This window comes from Lactuca saligna, chromosome 4 (assembly GCF_052625555.1).
Source record: "Lactuca saligna cultivar CGN05327 chromosome 4, ASM5262555v1, whole genome shotgun sequence".
Lineage (NCBI taxonomy): Eukaryota > Viridiplantae > Streptophyta > Magnoliopsida > Asterales > Asteraceae > Lactuca > Lactuca saligna.
Window position 1 is genome coordinate 298,065,434 of NC_136420.1, and position 16,913 is coordinate 298,082,346.

Consider the following 16,913-nt stretch of genomic DNA (forward strand, 5'->3'; position numbering starts at 1 on the left):
AAGAATCTAAAGAATGCTACAAAATCTCAATGAAATCTATGACCAAACCCCAAAAAGCATAGCAATTAAGGCAAGGGGCACGACATGTTCTGGAGACAAAGGAACAAGACGTAATGGAAGTGCCCCTGGGCATCGGGGATCCTGAAGCTAAAGTCTTCATAGGATCCTCAATGCCTGAGAAAATCGAGTCGAATCTATTGAATTTTTTAAGAACTAGAAGCAAGACATTTGCATGGAAAGACAAAGATATGACAGGTATAGACAAGAGTATTATTACTCATAAACTTAATATTGATCCATCTTTCAGACCAATACACCAAAAGAGAAGAAAGTTTTCACCTGAAAGGAATCGGATCATCGAAGAAGAAGTAGAGAAGCTCCTCAAAACAGGGATGATCAAGGAAGTAAAGTTCCCAAGATGGCTAGCTAATGTGGTTATCGTATAAAAGAAAAACGGAAAATGGAAAGTGTGTGTAGATTACACAGATCTTAACAAGGATTGCCCTAAGGATCCTTTCCCTCTACCGCATATTGACTCTATGATAGATGTAACGGCTGTCCATGAACTCCTGAACTTCATGGATGCTTCAGCTGGATTCCAACAAATCCAAATGGAACCATCAGACCAAGAAGATACTCCATTCATAACACCAACAGGTGTATATTGTTACACCGCAATGCCTTTTGGTCTTAAAAATTCAGGTACGACATATCAAAGTTTAGTGAATTGGATGTTTAAAGACATGATGGGGAACACCATGGAAGTTTATATTGATGACATGCTACTGAAGTCAATGAAATCTGAAGATCACCTCAGAGACCTTAAGGAAGCATTTGACAGCCTGGACGAATAAAATATGAAGCTGAATCCACTCAAATGTCACTTTAGAATGAACTCAGACAAGTTCCTTAGATACATGGTAACCAAAAGAGGGATAGAAGCAAGCCCGAAATAGATCAAAGAAATCACGGAATTAATATCCCCATCTTCAATAAAGGAAATCCAAAGGCTAACCGGAAGAGTAACAACACTCAACAGGTTCATTTCAAGATCCTCAGAATGGTGCAAGCCCCTTTACGATATCTTTAAAAAGAATAAGAAATTTGAGTGGAAGGAGGAACACGAGAAAGCCTTCCAGGAACTCAAAACGTATCTAAGCTCTGCTCCACTACTAGTGAAGTCTATAGATGGAGAACCAATTATTCTCTATCTCTTAGTATCCTCAAACGCGGTAAGTGTTGTTCTGGTCAAGGATCTTAACGAGGATCAACATCCTATCTACTATGTAAGTAAAAGTCTCTTGGATCCTGAAACTAGATAGTGTCACCTCGAAAAATTATTTCTTGCCTTATTAACTACTTCTACCAAATTAAGACACTATTTTGAAACACACACTATACATGTAAAAACTAACTATTATATCAAGAATGTCATGAGAAAACTAGAAATGTCAGGAAGGATGGCAAAATGGTCGGTGAAGTTAAGCATGATTGACATCACATACAAACCAAGATCCGTTATAAAATCACAAGCATTAACAGAATTTGTGGTTGACCTTAGTGATGATCTAAAAAATGAAGTGGACATGGAAGCCAAGCAAATCCTAGAAGATAAACATATGGGAAAATGGACGTTGTTCACAGATGGAGCTTCAAATTAGAAAGAAACGGGCCTAGGGATCATACTAAAGTTGCCACAGGGGGGCATCATACCCTAGGCAATTAGTTGTTAATTCAACACTAGCAACAACAAAGCAAAATACGAAACACTCATCAAGTGACTACATTTGGCAAAGGATCTTCAAATCGGGGATCTTCAGGTATTTGTGGATTCTTTATTATTAACCAATCACTATAATGGATCTTATGCAGTGAAAGGTGAAAAATTAGCATTATATCTAGAGATCCTAAAAAAACTAGCTTTTGACTTTGAAAACTTTAGCCTAACCCAAGTTCCCAGAGAAGAAAACACAAAAGCAGATGCATTAGCCAATTTAGGATCCTACCTTAGGATCCCACCTGAGACGAAGATTCCTATAACCCATAAAATACCCCAGCCAAAGAAACCCTGTCTGACAAATCAAAAGATCCTAAACATCTAAAAAGCGTAGCAGTTAATGGAGATCCTGACTCTAGGATCCTTCCTCACAGAGATCCCAATGGAAAGGATCCTCAAAGAAGTCCGTGATCATGGACCCAACCCATTATGGAGTATCTCCAAAATGGCATAATCCTGACAGAAGAAAAAAGTGAAAGAGCATTCAGGACGAGAGTCTTGAGATTTCTATTAATCCCAGGGAAACTTTACAAAAAATCTATGGCAAGTCCATACCTTAGATGCTTGGAAGATCCTGAAGCTGCAAAAGTCTTGAAGGGTATACATGAAGGAGATTGTGGTAATCATATCGGGGGAAGATCCTTATGCTCCAAAATACTAAGAATAGGATACTAATGGCTAACCATGAATCCTTTCTACATGCTCAAAAGTGTGATGCTTGCTAAGGATACAACAACATCCTGCATAAACCGGTAGAACCTCTACATCCTATTATCTTCCCATGGCCATTCATGAAACTGGAATGGATATAGTAAGGAAAATACCAGTGGCCCCAAGAGAAAAACTCTTCATGCTGGTGATGACCGGTTACTTCTCCAAATGGATCGAAGCTGAATCTTTCGTTCATGTACGAGACAAAGAGGTAGTATCATTTATTAAATGTAATATCTTGACCAGGTTCGGGATCCCTGATGAAATCATACACGACAACAGATCCCAATTTATAAGCAAAAGGACAAGACACTTTTGCACAAGTTGGGGAATCAAAATGATCATGTCCACTCATGTCCATCCCCAAGCTAATGGTCAAGTGGAATATAGCAACTAAATCTTAGTAATCAATTTAAAGAAAAGGCTGGACAAAAGAAAGGAAGATAGGCAGAAGAGCTTCCTTTCATTATATGGGCAGACAAAACCAAAGTGGCCACATGTCAGAGCCCCTATTCTTTGGTGTTTGGGATAGAAGAAGTAATCCCTACTGAAGTAGTGATCCTGATGGCAAGATACTTTTTGCAAGACCAAGAGAATAACAACGGGATCCTAGCACAGGATCTTGACGCTATCGATGAGCTTAGGGATCTTGCCAAAATACGCATTGTTGATTATTAGCAAAGGACCACCAATGCCTGCAATAGAAACATAAGATTTAGAAGGTTTCAAATAGGAGACTTGGTATTAAGAAAACATTCCAAAACACCAAGATCCTAGTGTAGGAAAACTAGCTCCTAAATGGGAAGGACCATATCTTGTAGATGCTGAAGCAGGAAAAATGAGCATATTGGCTAGAAACTCTCGAAGGAAATGTTCTGCTAAGATCCTGGAATGCTATACACCTTAAAGCATACTACATGTAAGTAGGGTCGAATGATCCACAACAAAACCAAGGTACACATGCTCTTTAACTTAAAAAAATTATAACTGATTTTCTCCACGAATACGTTAATCACTTAAGCATCGAATGGGCATTAGCTAGACTAACGGCCACCCCTAGCTAATATTTTCTATGAAGAACAACGTACAGTTAAGGATCCTCAATATTGAAGATCCTGAAGCATCAGGATCCTCACAATCAAAGATCCTGGAACATCAGGATCCTCAAGTAGGAACACCCTGAAACACAAGGATCTTGACACATGAAGATCTCAATACTTGGTAAAATCCATTATATTTTACAATGTAATCTCTAAATTATCATGTACACAATCTAGAGACTGATCATCTCTCCCACACTTAAGGATGCTTAATCCCCTCTAAGCTTTAAAGAGCTAATTACCTCTTTCACATGAACTAAGGTTTACACACCTCACCCAGACGCATGATATCTAACTGTGGGATAAGGGTAACGGGATCATTTCACAATTCAGTGGCTTGGCAACCCTCTTATCTTTGAACACAAGTTAAGATCCTTAAGGTTTATAACATTTTCATTTTATCTAGAAACAAGGATCCTACCCCAGTGTTTACTTAAGGTTTATAATATTTTCATGTTATCCAGAAATTGGGATCCTACCCCAGTGGTTACTTAAGGGTTATAACATTTTCATGTTATCCATAAATCAAGATCCTACCCCAATGATTACTTAAGGTTTATAACATTTTCATGTTATCTGAAAATCAGGATCCTATCCTAATGATTACTTAAGGTTTATAACATTCTCATGTTATTAAAGATTGGGATCTTACACTAGAAATTACATAAGATCTTCATGTTATCGCATGTTGGGAATTTTCCTCAGAGAATACAATCATATTGTAACATTTTCATATTATTTTAAATAAGGATCTCTCCCACGAATTGTATCATAGGTTGGGATCCTCCCCAGAATATAACATTAACATGTTATCTGTTTTTTCCAAGTCTATAATCTAAACAGGTTATCCTAAGGGGAAATTTGCCATATGAGATCTAAGATCTTTATTTTTAAGGATCTCTGATAGTAAGGATCCTTGCCCTTAAGCATCCTTATCGACCTTTAACTGGTAAGGAACCTCATTCTCAACAGTGAACCAAAGTTCTCTCTTAAGTTGGAATTTATCCTCAGTAAGTTCTAAAATTCAAAGAATCATGAAGCTTAAAGAGAAACTCAAAGACAATCAGCTATGTAGAAAAACCATGAGAGAGATGTAAAAGGAAAATGCTACCATATCATTAAAAAGAAGAAAGGGTTGTATATCAACCCAGCCAAAAGGTTAAATGTCTTACATCACTAAAAAAACAAAAACTACTTAAACTAATTTTTTGCAGGCCTAGACCTTCGTTTTTCATCATCGGACGTCTCGTTCTTCTCCCCCTCCTCCGGTCAACATCAACACAGGATCCTGATTGGCGACAATAGGATTATCGATCAGCTTGGCCAACGCTTCACACCATCCCTCCACATCCCAAGAACTCACGTTTTCGAGATCCTCAGCCAGCTTGATCTTAGCCTGCAGAATAGATATCACAACACTTGTCGTGGCATCAACAATCACCTCCTCGAGATCCACAAGTTGCTCTTCTTCCTTTTCAACTTTTTTTGCTCAACAACTCCACCCTTTCGAGAAGATCCTCATTGGTGACCCTCTATGTCTTCTCCTGCTCTTTTAGAACAAACTCGTCTTTATCAACACAGACGTTGAGGTCGATGGTAACATGGGAAATGTGAGCGAAGGCCTGGAAGAAACATAAACATCAACATGAAAAATGATAGGTATGATAGATTAATATAAATAATGCCTATGAAGAATTCGTATAGCTCAGGAAAATGAAGACAACTTCCCAAGAGCATCCTCGATGCTGAGGTTCTCTAAGATGAAATCTACAGCCTTAAAAGTCTTTCGTTTTTGAGATCCTAAAGCCTTAACAGTAATATCTATATGATATCTCTTGGGAAGAGGAAGAATGGCACCTTTTTCCTGTTTAGCTTTGATTGAACCACTGGTTATATCATCTTCAAGATCTGCAAAACCAAAGCGGGCCTTGGTTCGGGTAGTCTTAGAACCTGCCAGAGATCCCTATCAAGTCAGGATCCTCTAAAAAGATCTATCCAAGAAAAATAATGTTACCAGTGGCCATAGAAGCAGTAGTGGAGGAACCCTCTTGAAGACTGGAATATTCAAGCCTGAACGACCTCTCAATTGCAAGAAATGTGAGAAATTTGGAAATCTTGTCCTCAGAGTCATTGAAGACAGGAATAAGCTCCTTAAACCTAAAAGTTGCACCAAATCAAAAAAAAATAAGGTATGTAAATTTCAGGATCCGTGATATCTAAACTTGTTTCCTACCCTTTTTAATCCATGATCTTAGTAGGGAATCCCCCTCGGGAATCGAGTTGCATCTCACAAAGAAATATTTTTCTTTCCAAGCACCATCATTTTGTTTAGATTTCAGAATGAGGTAGGGGTTTTTTGTCTTAACTCTTAACAGGAAACGAGAAGAACCGAAAGCAGAAAGATCATAGATGAAGGCCAATTCATGTAATCCAATGTCTATATTTTTAGACTGATTCAGGCGATCAATCCAAAAAAGGATCCTCCAAACCACAGGCATAGTTTGTATGTAGGAGATTTGGGTACACAAAAGTAAATCATGAATAATACCAATAAAAGGATAAGTTAAACCTAGACTGAATGGGTATTCAGGCAAACAAACCCATGTTGGAGACATAAAATCAGGTTGAACGGTAGCCTCAAAAGGATGAAAAACCACATCAGAAGGGAATCCCCAATAGTGTGACAACTGTCAAATTTCGGTCAAGTCAAAGTCAACTAAAGTCAACAAGTCAAACCGTTTAACTCAATTTGCCCTTGGGTACTAGAATTTACATTATGAAATTTCTACACAACTCTCTATTCTAATGAGAGATCATAAATCAAAAGTGCGAACATCTAGATCTCCTTAACCAAAAACTGTGGTACGTGGCTAGCCAAACCGATAAAACAATGTTGCATACTCATCGGGAGTGTGTAAAATCCTTAAACAAGGCTTAACAGTGTTTACGGACCTTGCATTGCGAAGCCGGACACTCACAAATGCCACACTCGAAACCTCTCTCAATCGTTTTCACTCTATCTCTCTCTATTTGAAATCTCTCTAAGTATGTGAAACTTCTCCCAAAACTCTCTTTGTATGCGAAATCTCTCTAAGTAAGTGAAATCTCTCCAAGTATGTGAAATCTCTCTCAAATATCTCTCTATATGAGAAATCTCTCAAAGAATGTCAAATCTCTCCCAAATCTCTCCAAGTATGTGAAATCTCTCTCAAATATCTCTCTGTATGAGAAATCTCTCCAAGAATGTCAAATCTCTCCCAAATCTCTCCAAGTATGTGAAATCTCTCTCAAATATCTCTCTGTATGAGAAATCTCTCCAAGAATGTCAAATCTCTCCCAAATCTCTCCAAGTATGTGAAACCTCTCTCAAATATCTCTTTGTATGAGAAATCTCTCCAAGAATGTCAAATCTCTCCCAAATCTCTCCAAGTATGTGAAATCTCTCCCAAATCTCTCTCAAAAGTTTCCCGTAACTTTTTAGAATCATCCGGGTCATTCCGACCCTTCACTGGGTCAAAAACGACTTAAAACGGGGTAAAAACGAGAAAAATGGACATTAGGAACCGAAACCTCTTGAGAGGAGAGAAGCCTCTTAGGACCCGAAGGTCCTCTTAGGGACCGAGAGCAAGGAGGAGCCGAACCCTCCTGAGCCGAAGGTCCTCTCAGGGCCGAACCTCGCCCAGGAGGAACCGAACCCGAACCCTGCTTAAGAGGAACCGAACCTCGCCCCAGAAGAACCGAACCCGAAGGTACTGTTCACCACTGTTCATTCGGCACATTTCGGTCGGACGCGTCGCCTCTTATCTCCGGACCGAACTCGCACTCGCCTTCGCCTTCGCCTCTCGCTTCCTCGCCTCCTTTTGCTTCCTCGCCCCCTTTCGCTTCCCTCTGTTCGTTTCGTTTCCGGCTACAACCCCCAGCAAGGACCGAACCTCAGCCTAGGGATCGAGAGGTCTCGCTGGGAATGCCTTTCTTCCCGGTTTTCGCGTAGTTTTGCGTTTAAGACCCGTTTTTAATTATTTTAACGCGGGATTTTCACCCAAAATCATATTTTAACATAATAAACCCTAAATATTCACAATTTAATCATATTTTCATAAAAATCTTTATTTAAATAATAAAAGCAAGTGGGTAAAGTACAAAGAGGTGGAGTGTTGACTTTGCTTTACCTTATGACACAAGCAACCACTCCCACACCCACTCTATGACCAGCCACACCTCCCCACCTTACCTAGGTCACATCAATGTCCTTTCCACTCAATTATCACTCTTTCCCACGTTTTTGAGAGCTGAATATTCATCCTCTCTCTTCACTTCTCTCATTTGCTCTCATTTCATAAGAAGATCAAACTCTTTCCTCTCTCACTTTCTCTCTCTAGAAATTCGATATTCAAGGGCTGATCTTGAGTTTTTCCTCCACATTTGGTAATCATAATCCATTCTCTTTATGATTATCTCACTTATTTCCACTCAAATCATGGATATCTTACACAAACTCCATTATTTTTGTGTTAGAGCTTCGAATCTTCAAGTGATTCTTCAAGTGTTCTTGGGTTGAACACTTCTCTTCTTCAACACTTATCTACTGAAATCACTCAAGGTGAGTTCATACCCCTACATTTTCATGTTTTCTCAAGTTTTCAGGGGGGGAATACAAGTTAAAACACCAAGAACATAACTAAATTTTTCTAACAGCCTTCATCAGAAAAGTTCAACTCCATTCACGGACTGTTTTGGGCATCTTAAACATTTTTGTTTTCAAAACTGTACAACGTTCAAATAGTTCAAGTTTTAGCTTTAAAATGACTACTTGCACATCTCCATACGATTTTTCTACAATTTATGGTGATTTTTACAAAACTGCCTATCATTTCAAACAACAATCCGGACTAGTCTGCGATTATGGACTTTTTCACCCAAGTTGGAGGTCATTAAAAATCGTGATAAAATTAATGAGTAAACTAGACACATTTTGTGAACTCTCAGAATTTACGGATCTAGTTTTCGACTTTGTATGATTTTTCTATGATTTTTCCAAAACAGTGCAGAAAAGCTACAGTTAGCCAACAGCATATAAATATCATAACACTTTGTATTATGTTGAGCAAAGTGTATAATTATAAGTTCTAATTATTGAATGTGTTCTTTGTTAGTTTATCATCATGAACTGAAACTAAGTCAATCGTAATAAATATTATGCATTCATTTTAGAACAAGTATAATAAACTATAAAAAGTATAGTTTGATAAATTCATAACACTAATACATTTCCATAAAAGAGTTCATACATATTACATACATTTTAGATAAACTATAATAGGTATAGTTTATGATACATCACTCAACACACTCGTACAGAAAGGGTACATTCATACAGAAAAGATTTATATTCACACATATTTCACGTAAACTTGTTAACCTATATTGTGAGACTCTCTCTCTCTCTCTCTCTCTCTCTCTCTCTCCCCGTACGTCCGAGTGAGGGATATAAATCCTGGTAGTTATAATCAAAATCTCCTTGAGGGAGAACGTGATACTTGTATATAGATCTATATTGGGTTTGACACCCCACACCTTGTTGCTAGCTACAGTGGGACCTGCACGTCTACGGGTGACAAATGTCATTTCAGTTTTCGCGACGCCTGAGAACGTCATGGCAGGTTCACATAGTCATAGTATGATTATAGCGACTCACATAGGGATATAACAATCCATAAGTTTACGGGATTTTATTTTTAAAACCTAAATGAGTTTTATGTCGATTTAAAATCACTTTTTATCTCTATGAGTACAGGTATTACTGTACACTTTTGGTTTTGGTAGTTACGACTACACATCATTTGAAACCACATTTATACCTTTAAGTATGGTCAATACTTGTTATTACTTGGTCCTCTAATTTAGGACTACATATATTTAAAGTATTAACAAACATGAGAACATACAGAAATTTCATTTAATTCAAACGCGTCCATGTCCATTTAAGTACATAACATTTTCTATTAATAAGAAAGGTTACTTATACATTTTGGTCTTCAGTCATAAGACTACATTACACAGATTTTAAAGAAAATATCAGATTTTCTGGATACATATTCTAACGCTTTTACAAGGAAAACGATTTACTTTTCTAACGAAATTTCTTATGAACTCACCAACCTTTGTGTTGACACTTTTCAAAACTACTTGTATTTCCAGGAATTCAGTGAAAACAGGAAATCAACAACGTTTTGAGGATGGGACGATAAATCGTCAAACAGTTCATTTTGTATCATAATGTAATTGATGTGAATCATGTAAACATGTGCTTTGATGTAACGTTTTCAATTATATTTGTGTTGGTTGTATTTACTTTGAGCACGATTATACTCATTGTTGTGATACTCTACATGAAGTCCTCCACCCCCGGACGTTTCCGCCATCCTTGGTTTGGGGGTGTGACAAATAGCTTTTAACGATTCCATGTCTTCATTATCGAAAGAACAAACCTCATCATAGATTGTAACATCCCAAAATTCAAACCCAGAAATTTCATTTTTGAATTAATAATTTAATTAATATTTTACCAAAATATGGTCAAATAACAACACGTTTCAAAATCATAATTTTGTGTCCCAAACTATGACATTAAATGTAATGAAAATCATAGTACAATCCCAGAAACTCAATGCGGAAACCATGTGTGTGTGTGTGATGCGCTGCTACACCGCCAGCTCTTTCCCCTTCGACGAAGAGGTACCTGAAACCAAAACCAAAACTGTAAGCACAAAGATTAGTGAGTTCCCCCATCACACCAGATGCCATACAAAATCCTCGGTATCTTTAAACCGGTAACCTTCATCGGTATCTTTCAACTGGTATCCTTCGTCGGTATCTTTCAACCGGTAACTATCATCGGTATCTTTCAACCGGTAACCATCATCGGTATCTTTCAATCGGTAACTGGGGACTATTTCAGCCCGTACTACTAGCATACAACAATAGATATAAGCATGTAGTCAGGCATATCCAGGTACTGACTTACCCTTTGGTCCTAAGGACCGGTGTCAGGGAAACTAATCCCTACTATACACATAACATATCATACAGATAAATCTCGTGACCAAAGCACATAACCAAACCAAGATAATTATCACAAAGACAATCATCTTCTAAATACTCCTTTTTGGTGGGCCGGCATTGTGGCCTTAGACCCACCCCTACTGGAAGGTAACTCACCTCAATGTCATGCAGTATTTGAACTATCCTCGGCGCACAAGTGGACTCCCTTTGGCTCCTCGATCCCTACATGAAAACCTTCAAGTCAACACATAGCACCAGCAACCCTACATAGGGTTAGTCCAAGTCCAATCAAAGCCAACTTCAAGTTGACCTGACTCGCCAAGTTGGGCCATCAACTCGTTGAGTCCCTAACCCTTTACTCGTCCTTATCCATGACTTGATTTGTCGAGTTTGGCATCGACTCGATGAGTCCCTCTCTCATATCAACATCGTATGAACCTCATCTGACTCGCCGAGTTGTATGAACACTTGTCGAGTCCACCTTCATCTGATGAACAAGTCCTGTCCTCGACTCACCGAGTTGTATGAACAACTAGTCGAGTTCATCTCCAATCTTAAGGAGATTGCCTTGGACTCGTCGAGTCTGTTCTAGCACTCGTCGAGACCCATGAACTCCAGGTCCAAAATTATGTCCAATGTGTTGGGTCACTCTTTCTGTCTGACTACAACCCTTCTAACACTCAACTAAGTTCTTTGACCCTCAAAAGATTCAGGACTCAAAGCTTTGGACTCTTCGAGTCCAGGAACGAACTCGTCGAGTCAGTCATGTCCACACTCTAAATCCTCGATTTCTGATGTACAACCTTTGATCAAAAGATAGATCCAAGCTTCTACAATCGATCTAGCACGTAAAGTTACAAACTTTACGTGCTTGCATGTGACTTTGAGCTCAAAAAGACATAAAACAAGCTCTTAAGATGCATGGGACCCTTCATGGGTGCAAAAGCAACCCCCAACTGCCATATGACTCCCTTAATGACTTAATTTAGAAGCCCCAACCCCCAACCATGTTTGCAATCCTAGTTGGTCATCAAAAATGGCTTATAAAAGCCCTAAATCTCCCAAAAGAGGGATCTAACAAATGAAAGAGCAAGGTTATAGATTTTTACCTTCAATGAACTATAGAAGGTGCACAAACTCGGGTTCCCTTGGTCTCTACTTGCTTCCTCAAGCTTTTCTCCTTCCTTCTTAAGACCACAAGCACCAAAACCCACCAACAAGGCTTAGATTGCTTCAATATCGGCTAGGGTTTCAATGATAGGTGTTCTGGGAGCATAAGGGACGTTGTACTCAACATAACATTGTTTAAATAAGGTGCAAACCCTTGGATTAGGGTTTTTGTCCAGACAGGATCTACTCGTCGAGCCCGGGACCCAACTCGCTGAGTTCACTGCTTAAACCCCGCGTCCCATCCTGCTTCTACTCGGCGAGTCTAAGGCCAAAAATGCAAATACTTAGATAAAAATAAAAAGAAATACGTACCAAGAACCAGGTGCTGCATAGATTAAGATTCCTTCATCATAAAATCGTTCTCGAAAGGAATAACAATGCCAGCTCGAGAATGACTAGTTTTCTTAGCCATAACAAGGAAAATCAAAACAACAGAAGAACAAATAAAAGGAAAAATGATTACATTCACAACGAGATGATGGCAACTTGGAAGAATAAAAAGAGGAGTTATCGAAAACCCTCATTTATAGCTAGAAAAAGATAACAAAGATGATTTGACCATTTCTCGATTATCTCGATAAAGATACAACCTATCCATTAAAGACTAATTTCAAATTCCTATTTTAAATTTAATTAAAGTCATTCCTTTAATATTTACGAAATTAATCCCTATATTTTCAGGAATAACTTTGGGGCGGTTGTTAGGGCCAAGATCCTTACAATATTCAGGACCCTCAAATATCTAGGATCCTCAGCTACCTCAGGATCCCGGCTAATTACCTTTATTATTTTTATTAATATTATTTTGTCTATAACTAACACGTGTGCAGAATTATTCAAGGAAAGACCAATTCTCAATGAAGAATCATTTCAACTACGCTAATGACCCGGAATACTCGGTTAAATAATGTTCATGAAGTTGGTCATAGAGGAACCCGGAAATATCGGACATCTTGTTGGCTAGTTTAGACTATAAATTGACACTTGTAACCTGCACACGACACACTATTTTTTAGTCTAAGCTTACTCTACAAATTCTTTACTCATTCTTACTAAGAACTCACTATAATCTTCATTTTATATCAATAAAATCATCAAGGCAGGTGATCATTATCACCACCCAAGGTTTTATGCCGGAGATCCTAGAAAGGATCAAGGGCTTTCCTTATAAACCATTGTGTCACTTTCTTTTACCATTTTCTATTACAGAATCTGAACATCACAACCTCTCGTTCAATTTGGTTCATTAGTACTTGTGTGAATTTTGACCAAAACAAAACCCTAGTATTTTAAATGTTTAAAATACACCCTTATACTATATAAAATTAAAAGTCTAATATTATATATGTATAAGACAAGTCATTCGAACCACTAGTATGCCTTATTCACGAAGCCGATCTATAAATGGGGTATACAGAAACTGCCTATAAAATGGCTGTTAAATGGGTGTCCACTCTCACCACCGCTTCCTTGATTAGTGGAGGTTTATTAGCCGAACGGGTTTGATAGAACACTTAATTCTCATTAATAAGTATAATGGAATGTATAAAGTAACTAAATGCTTTTTATAAAATTCCCAATCTTAGTTACTTTAGGAAAATGTGAATTTGATGCTAATACATGAAATTGCACATTACACTTTATAAAAGTGATTAGTGGAGCGTGTGTGGTTAACCAGAACACTAATATGGAATAATAAACGGTGGCGATGGGTAGCTCGTAAATTATCATTGATCAATGGAGCGTGTGTGGTTAACATGCATATTGTTTAGGTGATAAATGAAATCGAGAGTACCAAGCTAATTTGCATGGTTATTCACACCTTGTTTGTGATCCTCGGTATCCTAGTCACAAATGGAAAGGGAATAATCGAGGTTAAACATGCCATTGAATAGTTCAATAAATCTCAAAAGATCTATCAGTTTCATTCATTTAAAAACCTAATTCATTAAAATCTCTTTTTTTTCATGGTAGAATTGGTAAATCGTCATTTACCTACCTTTAAATAATTTGCAGTTGGATCATGGCATCCCTTTTCTGAATTTTGAGTTATTATGTTGGGTCCTAGCCTTAATATTTCATTTGGGTGTTATATTAAGGATTTCTTATCTAATCAAAACTTGTTCTTCTTCTTTTTCAGATGTCTACCTCAAACAATGCTTCTAGCTCCAACAACAACAACAACTCCTCAAACACCTTCTCTCTCTTGAGCATTTGTGCCAAGGTCACATTCGATGGCTCCAACTTTAATGATTGGATGCCAACATTAGGATGGCCTTGCGTTTCGAGGACAAGGAATATGTCCTCAATAAAGAACTAAATTAGATAGATGAATCTAAAGCTACTCCTGAAGAAATACCTGAGTATAGGGCCCACTTCAAAGATGCGACCAAAGTATCGTGTATCATGATGACAACTATGCCTCCTGAGCTACAATGGTTTTATGAGGACTATTAGCCTTATGAGATGTGCAAGGACTTGATGGAGAAGTACCATCAAAGAGCACATCAAAAAAGTTTTAAGATAGTTAAGTCACTCATAACCACCAATATGAAGGACAGAGAGTCCGTCACGACCCACCTGCAACGCATGTAGCGCTATGTGGATCTTTTACTGAAACTTAACGTGAATTTTGATGAGGAATTGGCTATCGATATACTCTTGTACTTATTGCCTAGTTGTTATTATCACTTCAAAATGACTTATTATTTAAACAAAGAGGAAGGCACGTTCCATCAGCTTGAAAGCTTGCTGAGAACCGTTGAGAGTGGATTGAAGGGAAAGGGTATTGACTCCAATCATACTGTTGCTACTCCCATATTGGCCATTGGGCAAGGGAAATGGAAAAAGTGGAAAGCTCCCTCAAAACAGAACTGGAAGGGAAAGTCTCAAGTCAGGTAGTCAATCAATGGCCCTAAAGGCAAGTCTAGTTCTGATGTTGCCCCCCCCCCCCCCCCGCCTCTGACCCCAAAGAGGTTACTTGCTTCTACTGCCATGACAAAGGGAATTGGAAAAGAAGCTTCCCCAAATACTTGCAGGATATTAAGGATGACAAGATCATACCTACCTCGACATGTATTTACACTATTCTGTCTAAAACTCATCGCATTTTAATTCTTGGGTCCTTGATATAGGATGTGGTTTTCACATTTTCTCTAACTTGTAGGGACTAAAAAAAGTAGGAATGTGGAGCTTGGGAAGATGAACCTGATAATGGGCAATAAGATATCATCACATGTTACCAAGATCGGCGTTTATTCTTTAATGCTTAGTAGTGGGTTATGTTTAGACATAAAAAATTGTTGCTACTCGTTAGAAATGATGAGGAAAGTTATTTCTTTTCATTGTTTGTATAGACAAGGTTTTAGATACTCTTTCAATAATGAGAATGGTTCTATTAATGCTTATTATAATGGTGTATTTTATTTTGAAGCATTGCCTTGTGATTGTGTATATGAAACTGTGATGGTTGTAGACAATTTAGGAAATAGTGTATTTCAAATTGATTAGTCTAATGGTTTAGACAAAGCATGTTTGTGGCATTGTCGTCTTGGACATGTCAACAAGAAGCACATTGCCCAACTTCAAAAGGTTGGAGTGCTGGAATCATTTGACCTAAGGCCAGATGATACATGCTAATCTTGTTTTCTTGGAAATATGACTAAATCACCTTTCATTGGTACTTGTGAAATAGGTGGAGGATTGTTAGATCTCATACACACGGATGTGTGTGGGCCCTTCAAATCCACCACAAGGGATGCAAATCAATTCTACGTGACTTTTACTGATGATTATAGTAGATATGGCTATATCAACTTAATCAAGCATAAATTAGAAACCTTTGAAAAGTTCAAAGAGTTCAAGCAAGAAGTCGAAAATCAATTGGGCAGGAAGATAAAGATGCTTAGCTCCGATATAGGCGGTGATTATCTTAGTATCGAGTTCCATCACTACATCAAGGAATGTGGAATTGTTTCAAAATTGGCACCTCCTAAGACACCACAACTTAATGGTGTGGTTGAGAGGCGTAATCGAACGTTGTTGGACATGGTTCTTTCCATGATGAGTCAAGATTCACTTCGAATCTCATTATGGGGGTATGCCTTAGATACTGCTACCCATATCCTTAATCTAGTCCCAATAAAAAAGGCTGCTAAAACACCTCATGAGATGTGGATAGGGAAGGTTCCCTTGTTGACACATCAAGGTTTAGAGTTGTGAAGCTTTCAATAGATGAGAGACTCACGACAAGCTTGAACCTTGAAGTGAGTGATGTATTCTCATTGGCTACCCACATAAATCCTTTAGATACTTGTTCTACAGACCTAGTGAAAATGTGGTATTCATATCATGAATGGGAGTGTTTCACGAGAGAGAAATCATATGCAAAGAGGACAATGGGAGTATAATTGATCTTGAAGAAATTAAATAGTCAAGAAATAAAGGAACCTCTAACACTAGCGCTCAACATGAGGAAGAAATTCCTGTTGAACCTATTAACGAGTCATTACCTCTTAGATGTTCCAATCGAGTTAGAATGGCACCTAAGGTTTATCGATTCCATATTACTACAGATGGTGATATGTTTATCGGTGATAATACACTGGTAAATTTAGGTGAACCTTCTAACTACAAGGAAGCCATGGTAGGTCTGAAGTCTGCTAAATGGAAAGAGGAAATGGACAGCGAGATCAAGTCCATGTATGACAACCAAGTTTGGAATTTGGTTGATAATGTGCCAGGTCGTAAGACAGCTGGTTGCAAATGGATCTTCATGAAGAAGACCGACATGGATGGAAAGGTACACACTTTCAAGGCTCGACTGGTTACGAAGGGCTTTACTCAAACCCCGAGGGTTGACTATGATGAGACCTTCTCGCTAGTAGCTAAGATTAAATCTATTAGGGATATGTTAGCCATAGTTGTGTTTCATGATTATGAAATTTGGCAAATGGATGTCAAAACCGCTTTCCCTAATGGAAAATTGGCTAAGGATGTTTACATGAGTCAAGCGAAAGGGCTTTGTAGATGCTAAGTACCCGAATAGAGTGTGTAAGCTTGAGAAATCAATCTATGGATTGAAACAAGCTTCT